Here is a 24,887-nt window from a genome sequence, read left to right on the forward strand (position 1 = left end):
CAGTTTCGTTCCAAAATGACACCAAATGTCCCCTAGGCCTCCCTCACCCTTGTGTCATCTTTGGTTCCTTTCGAATCTGCCCAGAAGTGTTCGAATTTAAGATCCAAGAATCAAAAACCCTAAAAATTTCAATTTTTGGATTCTGCCCCAAATTAAATAAAAGGTTGGGGTCTAATCGACCTTAGTCGAAGTATTTTCAATTGAGAATACTTCGACTAAGGTCTGTTTGATTTCAAAGGTCCAAATCCAAGTTGACCCTGTGTCCGTGTGAAATTGAAGATTCAGAGGTATTTTTCTACTTTTTTTTTTGTTTCCTACGTGTATATTGTTGCCTGTTTCAGTAGCTTGTGTAATTTATTTTTCACATTTTTTGTTTATTTAAATTCTGTGATTCCGTCTCATACCCGTATATTTGATCAAATAAGTGAATTGTTTCTGTTGGTTATGTTTGTTTACAATGTGAGTAATCGACTCGATTAAGTTCGTCGAGTAGTTATATTATATAATCCTGTTTCTAAAAATGCTGTTTGAAATAATCTGTTTATCGGTTGTTTGTTGACAATTGTTGTAAATAATCAGTTTAATTAATACTCGTCAGTTAAATCATCCTTGTTTATATTTCAATAAGTCCGTCAAAATGAATGTTGTGGGTATGTTGATTTCTGAACATCAAGTTTCAGGGCATTGTCAGTATATTGATAATGCTCCTGTGTTTGTTTGATCTTAGTTCAATGATGGAAATTCAGTTTAAATTGTTCTGTTGTTCAGTGTAATGTTATTGTGATGATTAGGTTTAATTTCAATTTTTACAAAGTGTTGGTTAGATACAATTGTATTAGGAGGTTAATTATAGGATTGGTTATAGCTGCTTAAATAGATTATAAAGTCTGTTCTATATCAGATGCTAAATTGTAGTTTAAAAGCAGTAATTACAGTAGGATTTCAGGGGTATTTGAGGAATAAAATAGTGAGGGTAATTTGATAATAGTAGTGTGCTGATAGTGGAGTGTAATGGATATAATTTAATGTAATATTGGGAAACAAAGGGTAATGGGAATGCTGGAAATCAGGAAAAGTTCACTTAATGGGATTTAAAGTAGTTAAAAGCATATTTTGGATATGATTTTCTGATTTTTAAAAGAAGAAGGGGGTCCAAGCCGCACCAAAAGGAAAGGGGCAGACCTGTATAAATACAGGGACAGACATTAGAAAAAGGAGGAGATTTTAAAAAAGAGAAGAACAGATTTTAATACACACAGACATAGAAATACATATACACAGAGAGAGACAGAGAGAAATCTGGACAGAAATTAAGAGAGGAAAAACACACAAAAGCTGAAACAGAGAATAGAAAAGGAAAAGGAAAATCTGAAACATTGTTTTTCTGGAATCTGTCCGGGTCTGTTTGTTGATACTGCTTGGTTTTAAAATCTGAAATTCTTTAAGAAGCTTTGCTCCTGTGCTTCTGGGTTCCTCGGGTCCTGTTTTTGGTTGCTCAAATCTGTTGAAATAGTGATATTCTGCTGATTTTGTTACTGCTGCTACTGCTGAAATTTACTCCTTCTACCTCCATTTCCAGGTACATATCTGTAAACTCATGTCATGAAAAGTTCCAACATGACGAATAGATAAAGTTTGGGAATTATAATTCTGTCTTCCACTTGTCTAAATTCAGTAGTTCAAACTGCTGTTTTGTTTCATGTTGGTTGATATAACAATATGCTTGATATGATAACTATTAGCTAATTATTCCCTTTTGAAGTTCGTATAAATGTTGTAATAAAGTTATTTATTTCAAATTTTCATTTAGTATAAGTTATATTTGAATCATCAAAATAGGGAACATGGCAGAAAACTGGCCATTAATTGCATCTCTTAATATTGCTAGTATAGACTAGTATGGAAATGTCAAGACAACTGCATTACTAGTCTATGTTGTTAAACATCTGATTTTTAAGGCTAAGATAGTATTGATTGTATCTTGTGCATATTTAGCATAATAATGGTCATGTTTACAATCAATAGCCGAAGGATGCATCGATAAAATCTGTTATATTCACGATATTGACATATGGTGAATGGTGTAGGGGTATATTCATGTTATATGTGATATTGTCTTATTAAGTCAACGATTTTTTTTTATATTAATGTTTTCCAAATAACTCGCATAGGTTGAGAATAAAAATTGGTTTGATTACGTATATCTCGAATTCAATCAATAGCAATTAATCAAAAATAATTAGGCCCATCAGATTAGGAACAAGCAATGTAGAAAGAGATTAGATTTATAATGTGTAACAATTTTAAGAATGTAAAAAAAAACATTCGTTGCAAATAGAATAATGAAAATTCTTCGAAAATATCACTTCCTTTCAAGAATTGATTTTTTTAGTTTCATACGCTATTCACATTTTGAGTATACATATGTTGTATTTACTAAAAATAGTATTAATCATATGTTTATTCTCTTCTTTAAATTTGAATAGCTTGGAGGAATATAATTCATACGCGAAAATATAATTTACGATCAACGTTTAATAAATTGTGAATTCTATTCGAGGAATTTAGGGACTAGAGAAATATTGATTTCTCATGATTTTTTTTTAAAAAAAATACATGGACGTAATAAACAATTTATGCAAATTTATGCTATCCTCAAAAATATTCCGCGTGATTAGGGATACGTTCGCGTAACCTTATTATTATTTCTAAAAGCAATTCGGATTATGCGTTCGCGCAACTTCGAGCGAACATTTAATAAAAATGGGTTTCTTCGGAGAATATCAAATTGATTTCATTAAACCCGAGAGGTGCAGTCCACTATTTTAAGAAAGGCGAACGTTCTTATTTTTTATTTTTCTTCGAACATAATTATTTTTGATAATAAATAAATTATCTATATTATGGTGTACACGTACGCGTGACACGATTCCTCACGCTAAAAAAATATAATAAAAATATAATATATAATATGAATATACGTACGCGTGATTCAATTCAAAGAAGAGTCTTTAATTGTAAACAATCTAAACAAAAGCGGTAATAAAATCAGGTAACAAGAAAAAAGGTATTTAGTAAATCAAGATAATTAAGCCAAATATAAAAACGGTTAAGCAACCGTGCTAGAACCACGGAATTTGGGAATGCCTAACACCTTCTCCCGAATTAACAGAATTCCTTACTCAGGATTTCTGGTTCGCAGAATAACAAACAGAGTCATATTCTCCTCGATTCAGGGATTAAAACCGGTGACTTGGGATGCCTTAAAATTCCCAGGTGGCGACTCTGAAATAAATAAACAAATCCCGTTTCGACTGTCCTTTAATTGGAAAAAACTCATGTACCCTCGCGGGGCGGAAAAAGGAGGTGTGACAGCTCTGGCGACTCTGCTGGGGACAAAACCCAGAATCTCTGGTTCAGGGTTCAAGAATTCGAGCTTAAAATAACTGCTATAGTTGGCTTTATTTATTATCTGATTTTTACATGATATATGCTTAATGTGCTAAATGATGCTTTTACCGCTTTAATATTATTTGAATTGTGTATATAAAATTGCTACGAAACCCTTTGTCTTTCTGAGTTTTCTAAACTTATGGTGTACACGTGCGCGTGGCCCACCTTTCTGTTAGAAGTCATACCAAATAAGACGAAGTTGGGACAAGTAACTAGGCCGGGCAGACTTTCGTGCTCCCGGTACGTTACCCCCACTTCGGCTCAAACTGTCCGTTTGGGTGAGTCAGGTTTAGAACAATATGCCTCAGGTTTTTCACCTAGAATAACTCAGCCATGTACCGGATCCCTAGTAGGAACGTCTATTTGCATCATGTACATTTGGCCTTGGAGACTCAACACAGGGGTTGGGTCTGTCTAGGACAGGTAAACCCGAAATAAAAAGACCATCCTGATATATCCTACTTGCTACCTGTACATTCATTTGCCTCGGATTTGCTTGTTGACCAGCTTAATCGAAATCATTGTGAGGGCCGAGGAATAAAATGGGTTGTTTTAAGAAATTCCCAAAAAATAGTTTTAAATCCTGAAATAAAAAGTGTTTAATAAATAAAAATTGAAAATGATTTTTTTTAGTGTATATTTTCAAAATGAGTCTTGATTTTATTAAAATTAAATTTCAGATACAAAATGAGCACCACACAAAACCCCCCATCCACAAATACAGACGAGTTTCTATTTCAGCTTCAAATGTGGTGGTATGAGTTAGGTGAAGATGGTCAAAAATGGGTCGTCAAGCATTTGGGAAATCTCACGGATATTATGAAAGTTAAACCACGTGATGATCTGATTGCGGCGTTAGTAACTTTTTGGGACCCTGTTCACAATGTCTTTCGTTTCTCTGATTTCGAGCTTACTCCTACATTAGAGGAGATAGCTGGATATGCTGGTTTTGACGGAAGTCTAAGAAATCAAAACCTGATATTCACAAAGGCTCCCTCGGTACATCGATTCTTCGGTCTTCTGAACATCAGTAATCAAATCAGGAAAAGCAATGTCATCAACGGATGTTGTTCTTTCAACTTCTTGTATTCAAGGTTCGGAAAGCCAGATGGATTTGAAATTCATGAGAAAGGCCTTACTAACAAGCAAAACAAAGACACCTGGCAGATTCACCGTCGCTTCGCCTTCATAGTGGCTTTTCTAGGAATCATGGTCTTCCCAAACAAAGAGCGAACAATTGATATTCGCACCGCGAAAGTTGTGCAGGTCCTCACCACCAAGGAAAATCACACCCTTGTCCCAATCATTCTCTCAGACATTTATCGGGCGTTGACTTTATGTAAATCAGGAGCAAAAGTCTTCGAAGGATGCAAAATTTTGTTGCAAATGTGGGTGATTGAACATCTCCAACATCAGCCCAAGATCATACAGTATGGGCCAAGCAATGATAATTTCATCGAGAGTTATGAGGAAAGAATAAAAGATTATAAGTCCCCAGAAGGGATAGAAGCATGGGTATCTCATCTAAGGGCTTTAATGGCAAATCAAATTGAGTGGACTTTGGGATGGCTCCCGATGAGGGAAGTGATACACATGTCAACCTCAAATAGTTATTTGCTACTATTGGGATTGAGAAGCATCCAGCCATATGCGCCACTAAGAGTTCTAAGACAACTAGGGAGATACCAAGTAGTTCCTGATGATGAAGATTTGAGTATGCAAGTAATCGAATTACACCCGGAAGCCACTATTCCCGAGGCTCTAATTCAGCAGATGTGGAATGGATGTCGATACTTGAAAAGTGATACTCAAGTCCCAGACACTACAAGGGGTGAGATAAATCCTGGATATGCAAGGTGGTTTGAGAAACGGTCTCGCGTGGATGATGTACCAGAACCCGAGCTAAGAAGGCCAACAAAAAGACCCCATGTTCAAACCTTTAATGATAAAATCCAAGAGCGGTTGATTTGGGGAGAAAAGGAAAAAGGGTACAAAGCAACTATCCATGCCCTAAAGGAAAATCTGAGGAGCCTCAGTCTGGAGAAAGATTTGCAAGCACAAGAAGCCGAAGGCGAGAAGAAGAGTTTAGCTTGTGAGAATGAAAATCTTCACGCTCGATTTCAAAAAATGAAAAAAGCTTCTGAAACACCAATGAGGAGTTGGAAGGATCAAAAAACCATCGCCAATCTTTTTGAAAGAATGCAAGATTATGATTCCATTCTTGCTAAAAACGAAAAGGCATTGAGCAAAGCAAAAGAAAAAATCCAACAATTAAAAGAAGAAGCCAGATCTAATAAGGAACGCCAAGTAAGGCAATCCGAAGAAGACAGGGCATAATTCAAGAAGGAAAAAGACCATTGGATACGTTCAGAAGACCAACTTCGTGCACAACTGGAAGAGGCGAGAAGATACAATAGAGAACATCAACAAGCAGACATTGACAGAGAAAGAGCGCAGGCAAGACTAGAGCAGGCCAGACTCCGAGCTCTATTAGAATCAGCTCTAGATCGTGAAGACCGTATCATAGATATAGCCACCACTCGCCAGCAGCAATTGCAGAACCAAGACCAACGTCTCCAAGATTTCAGGGCACAAATCCACGACCTGGCGGTCTACACCTCTCAATGTTATGTAAATTGCCAAGGAATGGATTATGAAAGGTTTACAAAGCATGCACCTATTTTTGCCCGTCATCTGGCAATGGAGTTAGAAAGGATGTATCGTACGCTGGGAGGTCATCCAGGTCAAGCCCCACATTGAGCTGATAATCCAATGATTGACAACAAAAGTGGAAAGTGGAGCATGATAAGAGATGTTAAGAGTTGTGTCTTTTATTTTGATGTGAGTGTATGTGTTTCAAACCATTTTCTTATAAGGTTTCAAATGTAATGTTTGTTCCATCTTTGTATAAATAAAAGTGTTTGCCTTACGTCCGAACTACGCAAGGTCTGATTCATACGGGGGCATGATACGTAGGCAATCTCTATAAGATTCGACCACAATACAATAAAAATGTATATAAGAAAATAAAATAAGAGTGAACAACAATAAAAGACCAAGAAAAGATGGGATGACGCAAGCAGCCGAGCAAATGCATAATAGAAATGGGTTATTTGTCTAGGAGCATTGCATCTCAACGTGTAATTATATATGTGTTAAACTCTCAAAACTAACAAGTTTGCTCATTTCCAGAATTCAAGCAGTTAGTTTCTCTAAAGAGTATACTGGCATATTATCATTATCACACGAGATCAAAAGGACCAATACCCGAAAGTATGTCTATCCCAGATGTTGACACAGGTATTGAGCTAGAGGAGATGGATGTTGGGAAAATGAAAGAAGAGATGTTTAAACTCAAGCAGCAAATGGCTGAGATGTACCGGGCCTGGTCTACAGGGCAGTCACCCCCATCTTACCCAACTAACCCTGCTCTATCAATGGCCCAAACTCAGGATAATCTTACCACTGAATTATCCCCAAATTTCCCCATCTACCAACACTACCGAGGCACCACCTCTCAGACACCGCAGTCTCCCCCTCCTAAACCAGTTCCATACTTTCCTCCACCTGTAACTCCTGTCTTTGTGACACCTCCCACAGCTACACTCCACAAATCTCCTAGTGAGCCTACATTCCAGGCCCAGGACAACCAATATTACCCCCGGAACCCACCCTCAAAGCCTCCGAAATCCATTCAACTACTCCTCGTTTTGACCTCCCAACCGAAATTGACAAGCCAGCCAAAAATGTTGAACAAGAAGAGATGTTCAGGAAGGTTAAAAGCCTAGAACAATCGTTCCGAGACATGCGAGGGTTAGGTGGGCAAGTCAGTGTAGCATACAAGGATTTGTGCTTGTTCCCAAATGTACAATTACCAGTTGGCTTCAAGATGCCTAAATTTGACCTATACAATGGGCACGGCGACCCAGTAGCCCACTTAAGGGGTTTCTGCAGCAAGATGCGAGGAGCTGGGGGAAAGGACGAATTATTGATGGCTTACTTCAGTCAAAGTTTAAGCGGATCAGCTTTGGAGTGGTATACACGCCAGGACCATGGGAGATGGTACACCTGGGATGACCTGGCACAGGCATTTGCATACCATTTCCAATACAATCTGGAAATCATCCCAGATCGACTATCTTTGACAAAATTTGAGAAAAAACACAATGAAAGTTTCAGAGAGTATGGCTTCCGGTGGAGAGAACAGGCAGCAAGAGTGGATCCTCCTATGAAGGAGAGTGAAATGGTAGACTACTTCCTTCAAGCCTTGGAACCAACTTACTATGCCCATTTGGTTTCAGCGGTAGGAAAATCATTCAACGAAGTAGTGAAGATGGGAGGTATGGTGGAAGAAGGCCTCAAGACAAATAAAATCATGAGTTATTCGGCTATTAAGGCGACTACTCAAGCTATTCAAGGCGGGGTAGGAGGAATCGGAAGAAAGAAGAGGGAGGAAGCAGCGATAGTTGATTCAGGAACTTGGTCGGGATCCAGAGGTTCACCTCCTTACTATAATCAACATCGACCTCACCAATCAACTCACCACCACAATTCATCTCAACACTACTATCACCCTTCGGAACCTCATTTTTCCATCAAGCATGCACAAGCATACAATCATCCACCGGCACACGCTAACTGGCGTGCTCCTGTCATACCAGGTACTTACCCACGAGCCTATCCCGGACCAGGTTTCAGGCCTAGGCCAGCATTCAGGGGAGAAAGGGAACAGAAAAAGAAAACCTACACTCCACTGGGAGAGTCCTACACTAGTTTGTTCCACAGGCTGAGACAGCTGGACCTGCTAAGACCAATACAATCCAAGCTACCCAATCCTCCTCCAAAGAATCTGGACTACACCATTAGCTGTGAGTATTGTTCCGGTACACCAGGCCATGATACGGAAAAATGCTGGCATTTAAAAAATGCAATACAAGAGCTAATTGATACTAATAAAATCGAGGTTCAAACCCCCGAAGCTCCCAATATCAATAGAAACCCAATGCCAGCCCATCAGGAGGCTAATATGATAGAAATAGTACAGGTTGACGGGGAGACAAAAAAGCCGTCACAAACCGTCATGATGATCAGGTCTCATGAAGCCAAGCCGGATAAGCAGTTAACAGAGGAGAAGTCGGTACCTAAGCAAAACAGAAATGGTGATGAACCATCTGTGGTAGTCGAGAAGGGATCTTCGAGCAAAGTTGCCACAAAGCAAGAAAGGTCGAAAGTGATAGTACCAGAGGTTGCCAGCAAACCCATTGTATTCGTGGAAGGAGCCCGTATAGAGCGGGTTATTATCAAACCTGTAACCAAGCTACCAGTGATCAACAACAAGGCCATTCCATGGAACTATGAACGGGTGACTGCAATGTACAAGGGAAAAGAAGTCAAGGAAGAAGTCTGTGAGGTGCAAGGCTTGACTCGTTCGGGAAGATGTTTTACTCCCGAAGAGTTAAGAAAAACTAAAAATAATCCAACACCAATAAAGAGAGCTGTGACGGAAGAAGAAGCGGAAGAGTTTTTAAGAAAAATGAAGCTCCATGACTATTCTGTTGTGGATCAACTGAAGAAGACGCCCGCTCAAATTTCATTGTTGTCATTATTGATCCATTCAGAGGAGCACTGTCTGGCTTTGATGAAAATCCTGAATGAGGCTCACGTTCCCGATAAAATCTCTGTAAATCATTTGGGAAAAATAGCCAACAGAATCTTTGAGGCGAACAGAATTACATTTTCTGATGATGAATTGCCTGTGGAAGGGACTGAGCACAACAGAGCTCTTTACCTCACCGTGAAATGTGAAAACTCCGTAGTAACCCGGGTATTGGTTGACAACGGGTCAAGTGCAAACATCTGCCCTCTCTCCACTTTAAGCAAATTGAAAATCAAAGAGGAAAGGATCCAGAAGAATAGTATTTGCGTACGGGGGTTTGACGGTGGAAGCAGAGATTCATTTGGCGACATAGTGTTGGAACTGACAATAGGGCCGGTTGAATTCACGATGGAGTTTCAAGTACTGGACATAACTGTTTCTTATAATTTGTTGTTGGGTCGACCATGGATCCATGCTGCTAAAGCAGTCCCATCAACACTACACCAGGCGGTCAAGTTTGAATGGGATCATCAAGAAATAGTTGTGCATGGGGAAGAAAGTTTAAATGCTCACAGCAGTGCCATTGTACCGGTCGAGGGAATAGAAAATGACCAGGGACCATGGGTATACCAAGTGTCCGATACAGTGTCGGTAGAGAAAATTCCAGAGGGGAAGTACCTTCCGAATCCAAAGATAACCTCTGCATCAGTCATGGTAGCCTATGAAATGTTAAAAAATGGTTTTATACCCGGCAAAGGTCTGGGCTCATCTTTGCAAGGAATTATACAACCAGTATCTCTCCCCGAGAACTGGGGAACATTTGGTTTGGGATTCATACCCACTGTCACCGACGTGAGAAAGGCCAGAAAGCTGAAACAAAAGGCATGGGTTCTTCCAAAACCAGTCCCACATCTATCAAAGTCTTTTGTCAAGACCGGTGCTAAAAATCGCCCGATAACAACAATTCCTAAATCCCTGGTCAATCCTGAGGAGGAATTAATTGAAAGATTCGAGAAATTGTTTGACGATGTGAATATGGTGGAAAGCGGGGAAGGTTGTAGCAACGCAGAAGTTCAATTCGTTGGGCCAGAAACAAAGCTTAATAATTGGAAAGCCACTCCTCTCCCCATTCGAAAGGAGTCTTGGTAGTTTATTTTGATTTTCTTTCAGTTTGTTTGGGTTACCTCAGGGTTGTAATCCCAATGCTTATCTTACAGTTTGTTTGAAGTGTGCAAACCTTGTTATCTTTCATCATCCAATAAAATACAGTTTCCTTTTTCATTATCATTCCTGATAGTTTTCTTTTCCTTTTCTTCTTTTTCTATACAGTTCTTTTTACGCTGGCTCTAGTGATATGGCATGCATGAGGAATCCTCAGCCCAGTCTTAAAAATCAATCTGGTTCTGAAATAATAATTCAAGAAATATATTGTGATTATGAATCGGAATATGATGAAGATGAGGCTTTTGAAGAGATTAGTAAAGAGTTAATTCACTTTGAGGAAAAAACCAAACCTAACCTGAGTGATACCGAGGACATCAATATAGGGGACACGAATAATATCCGGGAAACTAAAATAAGTGTCCATCTCGAACCAAGGATCCGAGAAGAGTTAATTAAAGCACTCATAGAATTCAAAGATGTTTTTGCATGGTCATATGACGACATGCCGGGTTTGAGCACTGATTTAGTGGTTCACAAATTGCCCACCGATCCAATGGTGCCTCCTGTCAAGCAGAGGTTGAGAAAATTCAAGCCTGATATGAGTGTGAGAATTAAGGAAGAAATCACCAAACAGTTGGAAACAAAGGTCATTCGAGTTACTCGATATCCTGTTTGGTTAGCTAATATCATTCCTGTACTAAAGAAAGACGGCAAAATTAGAGTGTGCGTCGACTACTGCAATCTCAACAAAGCAAGCCCGAAGGATAATTTCCCATTACCCAATATCCATATTTTGATCGATAATTGTGCCAAGCATGAGATAGGATCTTTCGTGGATTGTTATGCCGGGTATCATCAAATTCTAATGGATGAAGAAGATGCAGAAAAGACGGCATTCATCACACCATGGGGAACTTATTGCTACCGGGTAATGCCATTCGGTTTGAAGAACGCCGGAGCAACCTACATGAGAGCGATGACCACAGTGTTTCATGATATGATACACAAGGAGATTGAGGTATACGTGGACGATGTGATCATAAAATCAAAGCATCAGGCCGACCACGTTGGGGATTTGAGGAAGTTCTTCTTAAGACTTCGCAGGTACAACCTCAAGCTTAACCCTGCCAAGTGCGCATTTGGAGTTCCATCCGGAAAGTTGCTGGGATTCATAGTCAGTCGACGAGGCATTGAGCTAGATCCGTCAAAGATCAAAGCCATCCAAGAACTGCCACCCCCAAGAAACAAAACTGAAGTAATGAGTTTGTTGGGAAGGTTAAATTATATCAGCAGGTTTATTGCTCAGCTCACAACAACCTGCGAGCCAATTTTCAAATTGTTAAAAAAGGATGCTGCAGTCAAATGGACCGATGAGTGTCAGGAAGCGTTCGATAAAATAAAAGGGTACTTATCAAACCCACCCGTGTTGGTCCCGCCAGAGCCAGGAAGACCTTTGATTCTTTACTTGACGGTTTTGGAAAATTCATTTGGTTGTGTATTGGGGCAGCATGACCTCACTGGCAGAAAAGAACAGGCCATCTACTACCTTAGCAAGAAGTTCACAGCTTATGAGGTTAAGTATACTCATCTGGAAAAGACATGTTGCGCCCTAACATGGGTAGCTCAAAAATTGAAACACTATTTGTCATCCTACACTACTTACCTCATTTCTCGGTTGGATCCATTGAAATACATTTTTCAAAAGCCTATGCCAACAGGAAGACTTGCAAAGTGGCAGATATTGCTCACAGAATTTGACATCATCTATGTGACTCGAACTGCAATGAAAGCCCAAGCATTGGCTGATCATTTAGCTGAAAACCCGGTCGACGAGGAGTACGAGCCATTGAAAACCTATTTTCCCGATGAAGAAATAATGCATATCGATGAGATGGAGCAAATTGAAAAACCTGGATGGAAACTTTTCTTTGATGGGGCCGCTAACATGAAAGGAGTCAGGATAGGAGCTGTAATCATTTCTGAAACAGGGCATCACTATCCTGTTACGGCTCAACTACGATTGTATTGCACCAATAATATGGCTGAATATGAAGCTTGTATTTTGGGGTTAAGGCTAGCCGCAGACATGGGTATCCAGGAAATCTTAGTCATGGGAGATTCAGATCTTCTGGTACATCAAATTCAAGGAGAATGGGAAACCCGAGACTTAAAGCTCATACCATACCGACAATGTCTACATGATCTTTGTCAGCGTTTTCAATCAGTGGAGTTCCGGCATATTCCAAGGATCCATAATGAGGTTGCTGATGCATTGGCTACCCTGGCATCAATGTTGCACCATCCAGACAAAGCTTATGTGGATCCACTACATATTCAAGTCCACGATCAGCATGCCTACTGCAATAGTGTTGAGGAGGAATTTGACGGTGAGCCATGGTTCCACGACATCAAGGAATATATCAGGATGGGGATATATCCAGCACAAGCCACAGGGGATCAAAAGAGAACCATTAGGCGATTGGCAAATGGATTCTTCTTAAGCGGAGGAGTTTTGTATAAAAGAACACCAGACCTTGGATTATTAAGATGCATAGATGCCAGACAAGCTACAGCTGTTATGTCTGAAGTACATTCGGGAGTTTGCGGACCCCACATGAGCGGATATGTGTTGGCAAAGAAAATCCTCCGAGCCGGTTACTATTGGCTTACCATGGAGCGAGATTGTATCAGTTTTGTGCGCAAGTGTCATCAATGCCAAATACACGGAGATTTGATTCATTCTCCACCATCCGAGTTGCACACAATGTCGGCACCATGGCCCTTCGTTGCCTGGGGCATGGATGTGATTGGACCAATTGAGCCGGCAGCATCCAATGGGCACAGGTTCATTCTGGTAGCCATTGATTATTTTACCAAATGGGTTGAGGCCAAAACATTCAAATCAGTGACCAAGAAAGCTGTGGTCGATTTTGTCCACTCAAATATCATATGTCGATTCGGAATCCCAAAGGTGATCATCACAGATAACGGTGCTAATCTTAACAGTAACTTAATGAAGGAAGTATGTCAACAGTTTAAGATTACACATCGCAACTCTACCCCATATCGGCCCAAGGCGAATGGAGCAGTCGAGGCAGCCAACAAAAACATAAAGAAGATACTTCGGAAAATGGTAGAAGGTTCAAGACAATGGCACGAAAAACTACCATTTGCGTTATTGGGATATCGCACTACTGTTCGCACTTCAGTAGGAGCAACTCCTTATTTGTTGGTATATGGCACTGAGGCAGTAATTCCTGCAGAAGTTGAAATTCCTTCCCTTCGGATCATCGCCGAAGCAAAGATTGATGATGATGAATAGGTCAAAACCCGTCTGGAACAGTTAAACTTGATTGATGAAAAATGATTGGCCGCAGTGTGTCATGGCCAATTATATCAAAGAAGAATAGCAAGAGCATACAACAAAAAGGTGCGTCCCCGGAAGTTTGAAGTGGGTCAACATGTGCTGAAACGTATTCTTCCACATCAGGTTGAGGCAAAAGGCAAATTTGCCCCGAATTGGCAAGGACCATTCATTGTGACCAGAGTATTATCGAATGGTGCACTATGCTTAACAGATATTGAAGGCAAATGCATAGATATGGCGATCAATTCTGACGCGGTAAAAAGATATTATGCATAACTTTTGAATGTTTGTATTTAGCATTATTTCGAAGATTGGAATGACAAAGGCAATTTATTCTGCTATCCAAACACTATACCCTTTGCTTCCCCTTTTGAGCCATATTTGTTTCGTTCCTACCCTCTCTTGGAATCGATGAAAATCAAATTGAACAAAATAATGATATAAAAAAAATCACTATTATTGTAGTGAACTACGTTTGACCTGATTCCTCAAAGAAGGATACGTAGGCGTCTCACGGCTCGGTCATAGGGTGCACGATATGCATAATGTGCACACAAAAAAACATTAAGAGACCCCAATCAAGAAACTGGGGCAGAAATTTTATTGGAAATAAGAAAAAGATTCCAAGAGTTGTAATTTTAAACCCATATCAAAACTATTTAACTTTTTAATACCTTTCCATTTCCAACCACATACCAAAAAGACCTTTCGATCAATCTTAGAAAAATGCTGAGTCAAGCAAATGAAGATGGTTCATAACACTCTGGTCCAAACAAGAAAAGAAAGTAAAAATGAGAGAGTCTTATAGGTGAAAACCCACACGGGCACCGTAAGACGACGGAAGATGAGAGAAAGTAAAATGAGAGAGTCTTATTGGTGAAAACCTTCGCAGGCACCATAAGGCGAAAAGGAATTAAGAAATGAACAAATAAGGAAGGTTTGTCGGTGAAAACTCTTTAAGATATTGCAAGTCAAACAGGTCTGTAAAATGAAAAGATGAAGTTGGGTTATGGAAATTTTGGGAAAACAAAATGAGACAATTGAAAGGAGATTGATTAAAAGACTGGGTTGATTAATCCAAAATGCATACCATGATCATTGGCGCCAGTGACTCCAATCAGATAAATCCTTTATTCTTTCTCCAACAATCATCCAAATTTGGATTTTTCTTTTTCATTTTAGATTGTCGAAATCGTCATGTTTTTGTCACTAATAATCTTACTTTTCTAAAAGCTTTTGAGATAAGCTTTGTTCCAAACAAATAAGAAGGAATGTCAAGGTATACTACCAAAATTCAAGGTTGCATAGGACAAAAAATACGGCCATGATGGGCAGGAGGTAATAAAAAATAATAAGATATGGGTGTAAGAAAAGTGGAATCAAAAGCGGATCAGCAATGTCAGGAGAGACATATGATTACGGTTAAAAAGGTTTGAAGGAAAACATACAGTTGGGGATCCTATAGTTAAGGATCAATTACAAGGACAGAACAGTCTTTTCAACCATTCCAAGGCAATAAAACAAGACGAAGAGAAGCCCCACCATCGGCAAGAATGCCCCAGTTAACCACCCTGTTTTAAACTAACGAAGTTTTCTTTGATTTGAAACAGGGGCAAAAACAACATTTGTGTCAAGAAACACCCGATGAAAGAATTTAAGAAGAAGTTAGGCGTCCACCTGGAGAATGAGGATGAAGAATTTAAGAAGAAGTCAGGCGTCCACCTGGAGAATGAGGATGAAAAATTGAAGAAGAAGTCAAGCGTCCACCTGGAGAATGAGGATGAGAGATAAAGAAGAAATCAGGCGTCCACCTGGAGAATGAGGATGAAGAATTGAAGAAGAAATCAGGCGTCCACCTGGAGAATGAGGATAAAGAATTTAAGAAGAAGTCAGGCGTCCACCTGGAGAATGAGGATGAAGAATTAAAGAAGAAATCAGGCGTCCACCTGGAGAATGAGGATGAAGAATTAAAGAAGAAATCAGGCGTCCACCTGGAGAATGAGGATGAAAAATTGAAGAAGAAGTCAGGCGTCCACCTGGAGAATGAGGATGAAGAATTAAAGAAGAAATCAGGCGTCCACCTGGAGAATGAGGATGAAAAATTGAAGAAGAAGTCAGGCGTCCACCTGGAGAATGAGGATGAAAAATTGAAGAAGAAATCAGGCGTCCACCTGGAGAATGAGGATGAGAGATAAAGAAGAAATCAGGCGTCCACCTGGAGAATGAGGATGAAGAATTGAAGAAGAAATCAGGCGTCCACCTGGAGAATGAGGATGAAGAATTTAAGAAGAAGTGAGGCGTCCACCTGGAGAATGAGGATGAAGAATTAAATAAGAAATCAGGCGTCCACCTGAAGAATGAGGATGAAGAATTAAAGAAGAAATCAGGCGTCCACCTGGAGAATGAGGATGAAAAATTGAAGAAGAAGTCAGGCGTCCACCTGGAGAATGAGGATGAAAAATTGAAGAAGAAGTCAGGCGTCCACCTGGAGAATGAGGATGAGAGATAAAGAAGAAATCAGGCGTCCACCTGGAGAATGAGGATGAAGAATTGAAGAAGAAATCAGGCGTCCACCTGGAGAATGAGGATGAAAAATTTAAGAAAAAGTCAGGCGTCCACCTGGAGAATGAGGATGAAGAATTTAAGAAGAAGTCAGGCGTCCACCTGGAGAATGAGGATGAAGAATTAAAGAAGAAATCAGGCGTCCACCTAGAGAATAGGGATGAAAGAATTTAAGAAGAAGTCAGGCGTCCACCTGGAGAATGAGGATGAAGAATTTAAGAAGTCAGGCGTCCACCTGGAGAATGAGGATGAAAAATTTAAGAAGAAGTCAGGCGTCCACCTGGAGAATGAGGATGAAGAATTTAAGAAGAAGTTAGGCGTCCACCTGGAGAATGAGGATGAAGAATTTAAGAAGAAGTCGGGCGTCCACCTGGAAAATGAGGATGAAGAATTAAAGAAGAAATCAGGCGTCCACCTGGAGAATGAGGATGAAGAATTTAAGAAGAAGTCAGGCGTCCACCTGGAAAATGAGGATGAAGAATTTAAGAAGAAGTCAGGCATCCACCTGAAGAATGAAGATGAAGAATTAAAGAAGAAATCAGGCGTCCACCTGAAGAATGAGGATGAAGAATTTAAGAAGAAATCAGGCGTCCACCTGGATAATGAGGATGAAAAATTTAAGAAGAAGTTAGGCGTCCACCTGGAGAATGAGGATGAAGAATTTAAGAAGAAGTCAGGCGTCCACCTGGAGAATGAGGATGAGGAATTAAAGAAGAAATCAGGCATCCACCTGGAGAATGAGGATGAAGAATCGAAAAGGCAATCAGGCGTCCACCTGGAGAATAAGGGAATACAATTGAAGGATCAGCAATCGGGCGCCCACCTGAAGAACAGAATGGCAATGTAGTTTGACATTACGGCTGAAGTCAAAAGCCCGCCCATGTGAGAAAGGAGCACACGTAAAGTCAATAAAACAGAGGAGTCCAACCAAATCCCCAGCAAGAAACAACAAGAGTCCCAAACAAATAAAGGAAATACGAGACACAGTGAAAGGAAATGCGGAACAAGTCAGAAGCAAAAGATGCCCAAAAGTCACCAAGACATCAAGACAACAAGAAACGCAAGGGCATGATCTAGATAAGATTCTGTAATTCATATACCATAGTCTAGTTTATCTTTTGTTTTACCTTTGAAGCAAGGTGTAATAAGGAGGTCAGCAAGCAGTAAAAGCAGCACAAAACAGCAGTAACATCACAGTCCCACGGTAGTCCCAGCTACCCAAAAATTTCCCGAACTACATTGACCTGATTCCTTTATAGCCAAGGATATGTAGGAAACCTTTGAAGCAGAGGTTCGGTCAAATCTTTCAAAAAATGCTTCTCACAGAGTATTCGAACAAGCAAAAATCGCTCGTATCCGCTCACTTTATCTTTGCACGCAAACTCTTCGAGTTTCCGCACAAAGAGGGGCAACTGTGAGCACGTGATTTTTGCCTCACGAAAAATACTCTAAAATAAATCAAAAATAAAACAAAATTCTCTTAGTATGCAATTTTTAGAATTTATGTGGCGTCTGTTAATTATTTGTGTTTTGTCCGTAAATGTTTGTTTTGTTATAATTAAACGAAAATAAAATAAAAATACATGTTGCATGCATATCTAAGATTTAATTATGCATTTAAAAGATAATTGAAATAAAATCACAAAAACATGCATTTGTTCTAGTTTTAATGTTTCACTGTGTGATTAACGCTTTGTCTATGTGTTAATAGTTGTTAAAGGTTGATTAATGTTTTGTAAGGGTAATTTTGTTTTTATAATTAAAATTAGGAATTTAATAATTAAGGAACAAAATTAGAAAAGGAAAAGAGTTGATTAAAATGTAAAGAAAAACGGACTGGGCCATTTATTTGACAAAAAAAATTCAGGCCCAAAACAATACATTTTACCCAGCCCAAGTCAGTCAACCCAAAGACCATCAAACGACGTAGTATAGGGCAAATACTATGCCATTTGATGATGCCCGGTCATTTAATTACAAATGCAAACCATACGGCGTCGTATGGTTGCAATAGATCGGGGCCGTTCATTATTTCTGATCCAAGGGCTCTCAGGATTTTGACCTAACCCGTGATCCCTACCCGATCCAGTACCCGGGCTGACCCATTCCCCAACTAAACCAAAACGACATCGTTCATGTAAGCAGAAAGATCCTGGCCATCCATTCTGCCTGATCTAACGGTCAGTATCAATCCACCCCATCCCTATATAAATCCAAATCCCTACCCCGGCCCCCTAACTAAACACCCCCCCTCTCCACTGTTCATCATCCTCTCTGAAAGCACACCCCTAACCCTAGCCTCCCTCATTCCCCACCGCCTGAAACCCGGCGGCAACAACACTGCCGGTCACCACCTTAACACCCCTGAACCCCCGGATCATCCTCTATCTGAATCTGTTAGCCACTTGGCTCGAATCCTCCTGAAGGTTCTCGAATCTTCATTTGAAGATTCGATCCAAACTCAGATCCAAACCAACCACCCCCAAATTAACATCGTAGCTTCCCCTAACTATCCTAGCTATGGATCTGGTGTTTGTTTGGCTCGAATCACCTCAGAGCTCTTAGAATCTTGTTTTGAAGGTTCGAGTCAAACATGAACTCACACAGTTTCGTTCCAAAATGACACCAAATGTCTCCTAGGCCTTCCTCACCCTTGTGTCATCTTTGGTTCCTTTTGAATCTGCCCAGAAGTGTTCGAATTTAAGATCCAAGAATCAGAAAGCCTAAAAATTTCAATTTTTGGATTCTGCCCCAAATTAAATAAAAGGTTGGGGTCTAATCGACCTTAGTCGAAGTATTTTCAGTTGAGAATACTTCGACTAAGGTCTGTTTGATTTCAAAGGTCCAAATCCAAGTTGACCCTGTGTCCGTGTGAAATTGAAGATTCAGAGGTATTTTTCTACTTTTCTTTTGTTTCCTACGTGTATATTGTTGCCTGTTTCAGTAGCTTGTGTAATTTATTTTTCACATTTTTTGTTTATTTAAATTCTGTGATTCCGTCTCATACCCGTATATTTGATCAAATAAGTGAATTATTTCTGTTGGTTATGTTTGTTTACAATGTGAGTAATCGACTCGATTAAGTTCGTCGAGTAGTTATATTATATAATCCTGTTTCTAAAAATGTTGTTTGAAATAATCTATTTATCGGTTGTTTGTTGACAATTGTTGTAAATAATCAGTTTAATTAATACTCGTCAGTTAAATCATCCTTGTTTATATTTCAATAATCCGTCAAAATGAATGTTGTGGGTATGTTGATTTCTGAACATCAAGTTTCAGGGCATTGTCAGTATATTGACAATGCTCCTGTGTTTGTTTGATCTTAGTTCAATTATGGAAATTCAGTTTAAATTGTTCTGTTGTTCAGTGTAATGTTATTGTGATGATTAAGTTTAATTTCAATTTTTACAAAGTGTTGGTTAGATACAATTGTATTAGGAGGTTAATTATAGGATTGGTTATAGCTGCTTAAATAGATTATAAAGTCTGTTCTATATCAGATGCTAAATTGTAGTTTAAAAGCAGTAATTACAGTAGGATTTCAGGGGTATTTGAGGAATAAAACAGTGAGGGTAATTTGATAATAGTAGTGTGCTGATAGTGGAGTGTAATGGATATAATTTAATGTAATAATGGGAAACAAAGGGTACTGGAAATGCTGGAAATCAGAAAAAGTTCACTTAATGGGATTTAAAGTAGTTAAAAGCAGATTTTGGATATGATTTTCTGATTTTTAAAAGAAGAAGGGGGTCCAAGCAGCACCAAAAGGAAAGGGGCAGACCTGTATAAATACAGGGACAGACATTAGAAAAAGGAGGAGATTTTAAAAAAGAGAAGAACAGATTTTAATACACACAGACATAGAAATACATATACACAGAGAGAGATAGAGAGAAATCTGGACAGAAATTAAGAGAGGAAAAACACACAGAAGCTGAAACAGAGAATAGAAAAGAAAAGGAAAATCTGAAACATTGTTTTTCTGGAATCTATCCGGGTCTGTTTGTTGATACTACTTGGTTTTAAAATCTGAAATTCTTTAAGAAGCTTTGCTCCTGTGCTTCTGGGTTCCTCGGGTCCTGTTTTTGGTTGCTCAAATCTGTGGAAATACTGATATTCTGCTGATTTTGTTACTGCTGCTACTGCTGAAATTTACTCCTTCTACCTCCATTTCCAGGTACATATCTGTAAACTCATGTCATGAAAAGTTCCAACATGACGAATAGATAAAGTTTGGGAATTATAATTCTGTCTTCCACTTGTCTAAATTCAGTAGTTCAAACTGCTGTTTTGTTTCATATTGGTTGATATAACAATATGCTTGATATGATAACTATTAGCTAATTATTCCTTTTTGAAGTTCGTATAAATGTTGTAATAAAGTTATTTATTTCAAATTTTCATTTAGTATAAGTTATATTTGAATCATCAAAATAGGGAACATGGCAGAAAACTGGCCATTAATTGCATCTCTTAATATTGCTAGTATAGACTAGTATGGAAATGTCAAGACAACTGCATTACTAGTCTATGTTGTTAAACATCTGATTTTTAAGGCTAAGATAGTATTGATTGTATCTTGTGCATATTTAGCATAATAATGGTCATGTTTACAATCAATAGCCGAAGGATGCATCGATAAAATCTGTTATATTCACGATATTGACATATGGTGAATGGTGTAGGGGTATATTCATGTTATATGTGATATTGTCTTATTAAGTCAACGATTTTTTTTATATTAATGTTTGCCAAATAACTCGCATAGGTTGAGAATAAAAATTGGTTTGATTACGTATATCTCGAATTCAATCAATAGCAATTAATCAAAAATAATTAGGCCCATCAGATTAGGAACAAGCAATGTAGAAAGAGATTAGATTTATAATGTGTAACAATTTTAAGAATGTAAAAAAAAACATTCGTTGCAAATAGAATAATGAAAATTCTTCGAAAATATCACTTCCTTTCAAGAATTGATTTTTTTAGTTTCATACGCTATTCACATTTTGAGTATACATATGTTGTATTTACTAAAAATAGTATTAGTCATATGTTTATTCTCTTCTTTAAATTTGAATAGCTTGGAGGAATATAATTCATACGCGAAAATATAATTTGCGATCAACGTCTAATAAATTGTGAATTCTATTCGAGGAATTTAGGGACTAGAGAAATATTGATTTCTCATGATTTTTTTTTTAAAAAAATACATGGACGTAATAAACAATTTATGGAAATTTATGCTATCCTCAAAAATATTCCGCGTGATTAGGGATACGTTCGCGTAACCTTATTATTATTTCTAAAAGAAATTCGGATTATGCGTTCGCGCAACTTCGAGCGAACATTTAATAAAAATGGGTTTCTTCGGAGAATATCAAGTTGATTTCATTAAACCCGAGGTGCAGTCCACTATTTTAAGAAAGGCGAACGTTCTTATTTTTTATTTTTCTTCGAACATAATTATTTTTTATAATAAATAAATTATCTATATTATGGTGTACACGTACGCGTGACACGATTCCTCACGCTAAAAAAAATATAATAAAAATATAATATATAATATGAATATACGTACGCGTGATTCAATTCAAAGAAGAGTCTTTAATTGTAAACAATCTAAACAAAAGCGGTAATAAAATCAGGTAACAAGAAAAAGGGTATTTAGTAAATCAAGATAATTAAGTCAAATATAAAAATGGTTAAGCGACCGTGCTAGAACCACGGAATTTGGGAATGCCTAACACCTTCTCCCGAATTAACAGAATTCCTTACTCAGGATTTCTGGTTCGCAGAATAACAAACAGAGTCATATTTTCCTCGATTCAGGGATTAAAACCGGTGACTTGGGACGCCTTAAAATTCCCAGGTGGCGACTCTGAAATAAATAAACAAATCCCGTTTCGACTGTCCTTTAATTGGAAAAAACTCATGTACCCTCGCGGGGCGGAAAAAGGAGGTGACACAAACAAGAGGTTCAAAGATAATTTATTTACAAAATATTATGAATCAATTAACTACCAGATGTATTCACTGACCTATCAAGAGTGACTAAGTCATATATTCCAGCCGGAGGCGGACCTACATTGGGAGGTGGAAGGTCACCAGAACCTGTTAACCTCGACAAAAATACTGTATATATATTTTATATCTGTATGTATATACAGTGAGGGCACCTCAAATATTTGATGTGTGCCCAAAACATAAAAGCAAGCATTCAAAGTGTCTTCACTTACTTGATGGCCCAAATTTGAATCCCGTCTCCTGCACTTATCTAATTCCATTTTTTTTTTTTTTACTTTTTCTTGAATTCAATGATTGTTTAATTACTTAGTAGTCAACCAGTTATATTTTTATAACATTTTCTGAATTCAATTATAATTTGATACTTCTACATAATAATAAGCTTAAAACTTAATTAACCTTAATCTTTTTTAAATCTCCAGCTCATTCAAAAGTCCGAATAGTCATTAGCCTCCCCCTCCACAAATAGAGTAGCAAACCCTTCTGTCTCCCTTCAATTTAGTTAATTCTTTTTCAGTTCTTTGCACCTCTTCCGAATTCGATAGTCCTATTAGGTGACGACAACGACGACTAAATTTGAGGCTCTTCTTCTTTGATTTTATTTGAGGCTCTTCTTCTTTGATTTTATTTGAGTCAGTTTTTTTCTTTTGAAAAAATTACCTTGGCAAAATAACGTGCTACAAACTTTTTCTTTTTCGAGAAAATTCTTAGAGCTAGAAAGATATAATAAACATTTGTTTTTTCGATTTATGTAATTTATACCCAAATTAGCAGTTGACTCTTGCATCATTTTGAGGAGAAAGCGTCAAGTTATATTTCAGGCATGTAATGTACGATTAATTGAGGAGAAAAGTTTTTTGTTGATTCAATATTAATTTAATCATATTTCTTACATATGAATGGTCAATTGGAGCTGCAGATTATTGAAAATAGTCTACCTAAAAAGCAAAATAGAAGAAAGATACTTGTTTGATTTAGAAGGAAGGATCCTTCTGTGATTAAGAAGAAAGATCCTTCGATGATTGAAGAAAATGTTATTTTGCTTGGAATCGTTATTTTTATGAAGTTCTTGTTCTTATGAATTTAGATGATTTATTTTTGGTGAAGTTTAATTCTTTTCAACTAAGTTCTAGTTTTAAAAGACAATATCTCTTATTTTATAGATAAGTTTGATGTGGAATCACTTAATCCCGACCCTTATATGAGTGGACGATATACTTATGTTATATTAGTACGAAATTAATGATATTCGATAATATCGAAGTTTGTATTTTAATGATAGTTATCTTAATCATTATATTTACTTGGTACACTAAAGATGGTGCCTCCACTATGCTCAAGTCTTGGGTCCGCCTCTGATTCCAGCTGCTAATGTTCCAATTCGAGGTGATGTCCCGATAGGACAATCAATTAATGCAAATTAGTCTAAGCCACGCTTGAAACGTGGTAGAGCAATCGGTTCTAAAAATAAAAATCCTCGAAGAAGGAAAAGAGCAAATAATCAAGGTGATCATAATACAGAGGTAGTGGCTCAATAGGAGCCCCGAGACATAACAAATGGTAAGACTTCAGGATAGGTCCAGGTACCTAAAAATAATGAGAATGAAGAGATCTCAATAAGTTATATCTATAAGAAAAAAGGTAGAATTGAAATGATATTGTTGTTGATAATATTTTTGTGTATAATGTTGTTGTTGAAATAATGCAACAAGATAAGGATCTCGAACCAAATTTTATCGATGAATGTAGGCAGATAAATGATTGCCAAAATGGAAAAAAGCTATCCACGAAGAATTAACTTCACTTGAAAAACGTAAAGTTTTCGTACCAATAGTTCGAACACCTGAAGGTATAAAACCAGTAGGGTACAAATGAATTTTTGTACGAAAATGAAATGACAAAAATGAAGTCATTAAATATAAAGCGCGACTTGTTGCTCAAGGGTTTTCACAAAGGACTGGCATTGATTATATGGTGTCACGACCCTAAACCCGAACCTGATCGTGATGGCGCCTCTCGTGAAGACAAGGCCAGCCAACTAGACCCAATTCACTTGTTAAAGCAGTTAATCAATATAAAAGGAGTCTAAAAGATGATTTAATAATAATAAGTAGCGGAAATACAACCCGACACAACCCTAACCGGGGTGACATAAGTCATGAGCATCTAACAATACTGAATCCTCAAATGTAACTACAGAGTTTTAAATACTAGACTAAGAACATAAAGGAAGTAGATAGGGAGGAGCTCCAGGCTGCGAACACCAATAGCTACCTAAAGGCTCCTCAAAGATCCTTCTGAAGCTGGAATGAATCAGCACTCGGGAGCAAGACCAGCTACGCCTGAATCTGCACACGGGGTGCAGGGTGTAAAGTGAGTACTCCAACTTAGTGAGTAACAAATGTAAATAACGACTGAAAGTAAGAAAACACGTAGGGCACAAGGCATTCTATAATGAAGAAATCATTTAAAAACAGTAAACCAGTGAAAAATCAAGTAAAATCCTCTTTCAACAAGTAAACAAGTAATTGACAGGTAACTAATGTAAAGTAAACAAATATAAGTTCGCCCCTCGAGCACAATATCAACAAATACGCCCCTCGGGCAACATCTCAGAACAATACCAGCCCCTCGGGCTCAATCTCACATCACAATGGGTACCCGCGCTCACTGGGATTGCACAGACTCCTGGAGGGTCCCCTTATGGCCAAGCGC

This window comes from Nicotiana sylvestris, chromosome 3, assembly GCF_000393655.2.
Source record: "Nicotiana sylvestris chromosome 3, ASM39365v2, whole genome shotgun sequence".
In the NCBI taxonomy this organism is placed as follows: domain Eukaryota; kingdom Viridiplantae; phylum Streptophyta; class Magnoliopsida; order Solanales; family Solanaceae; genus Nicotiana; species Nicotiana sylvestris.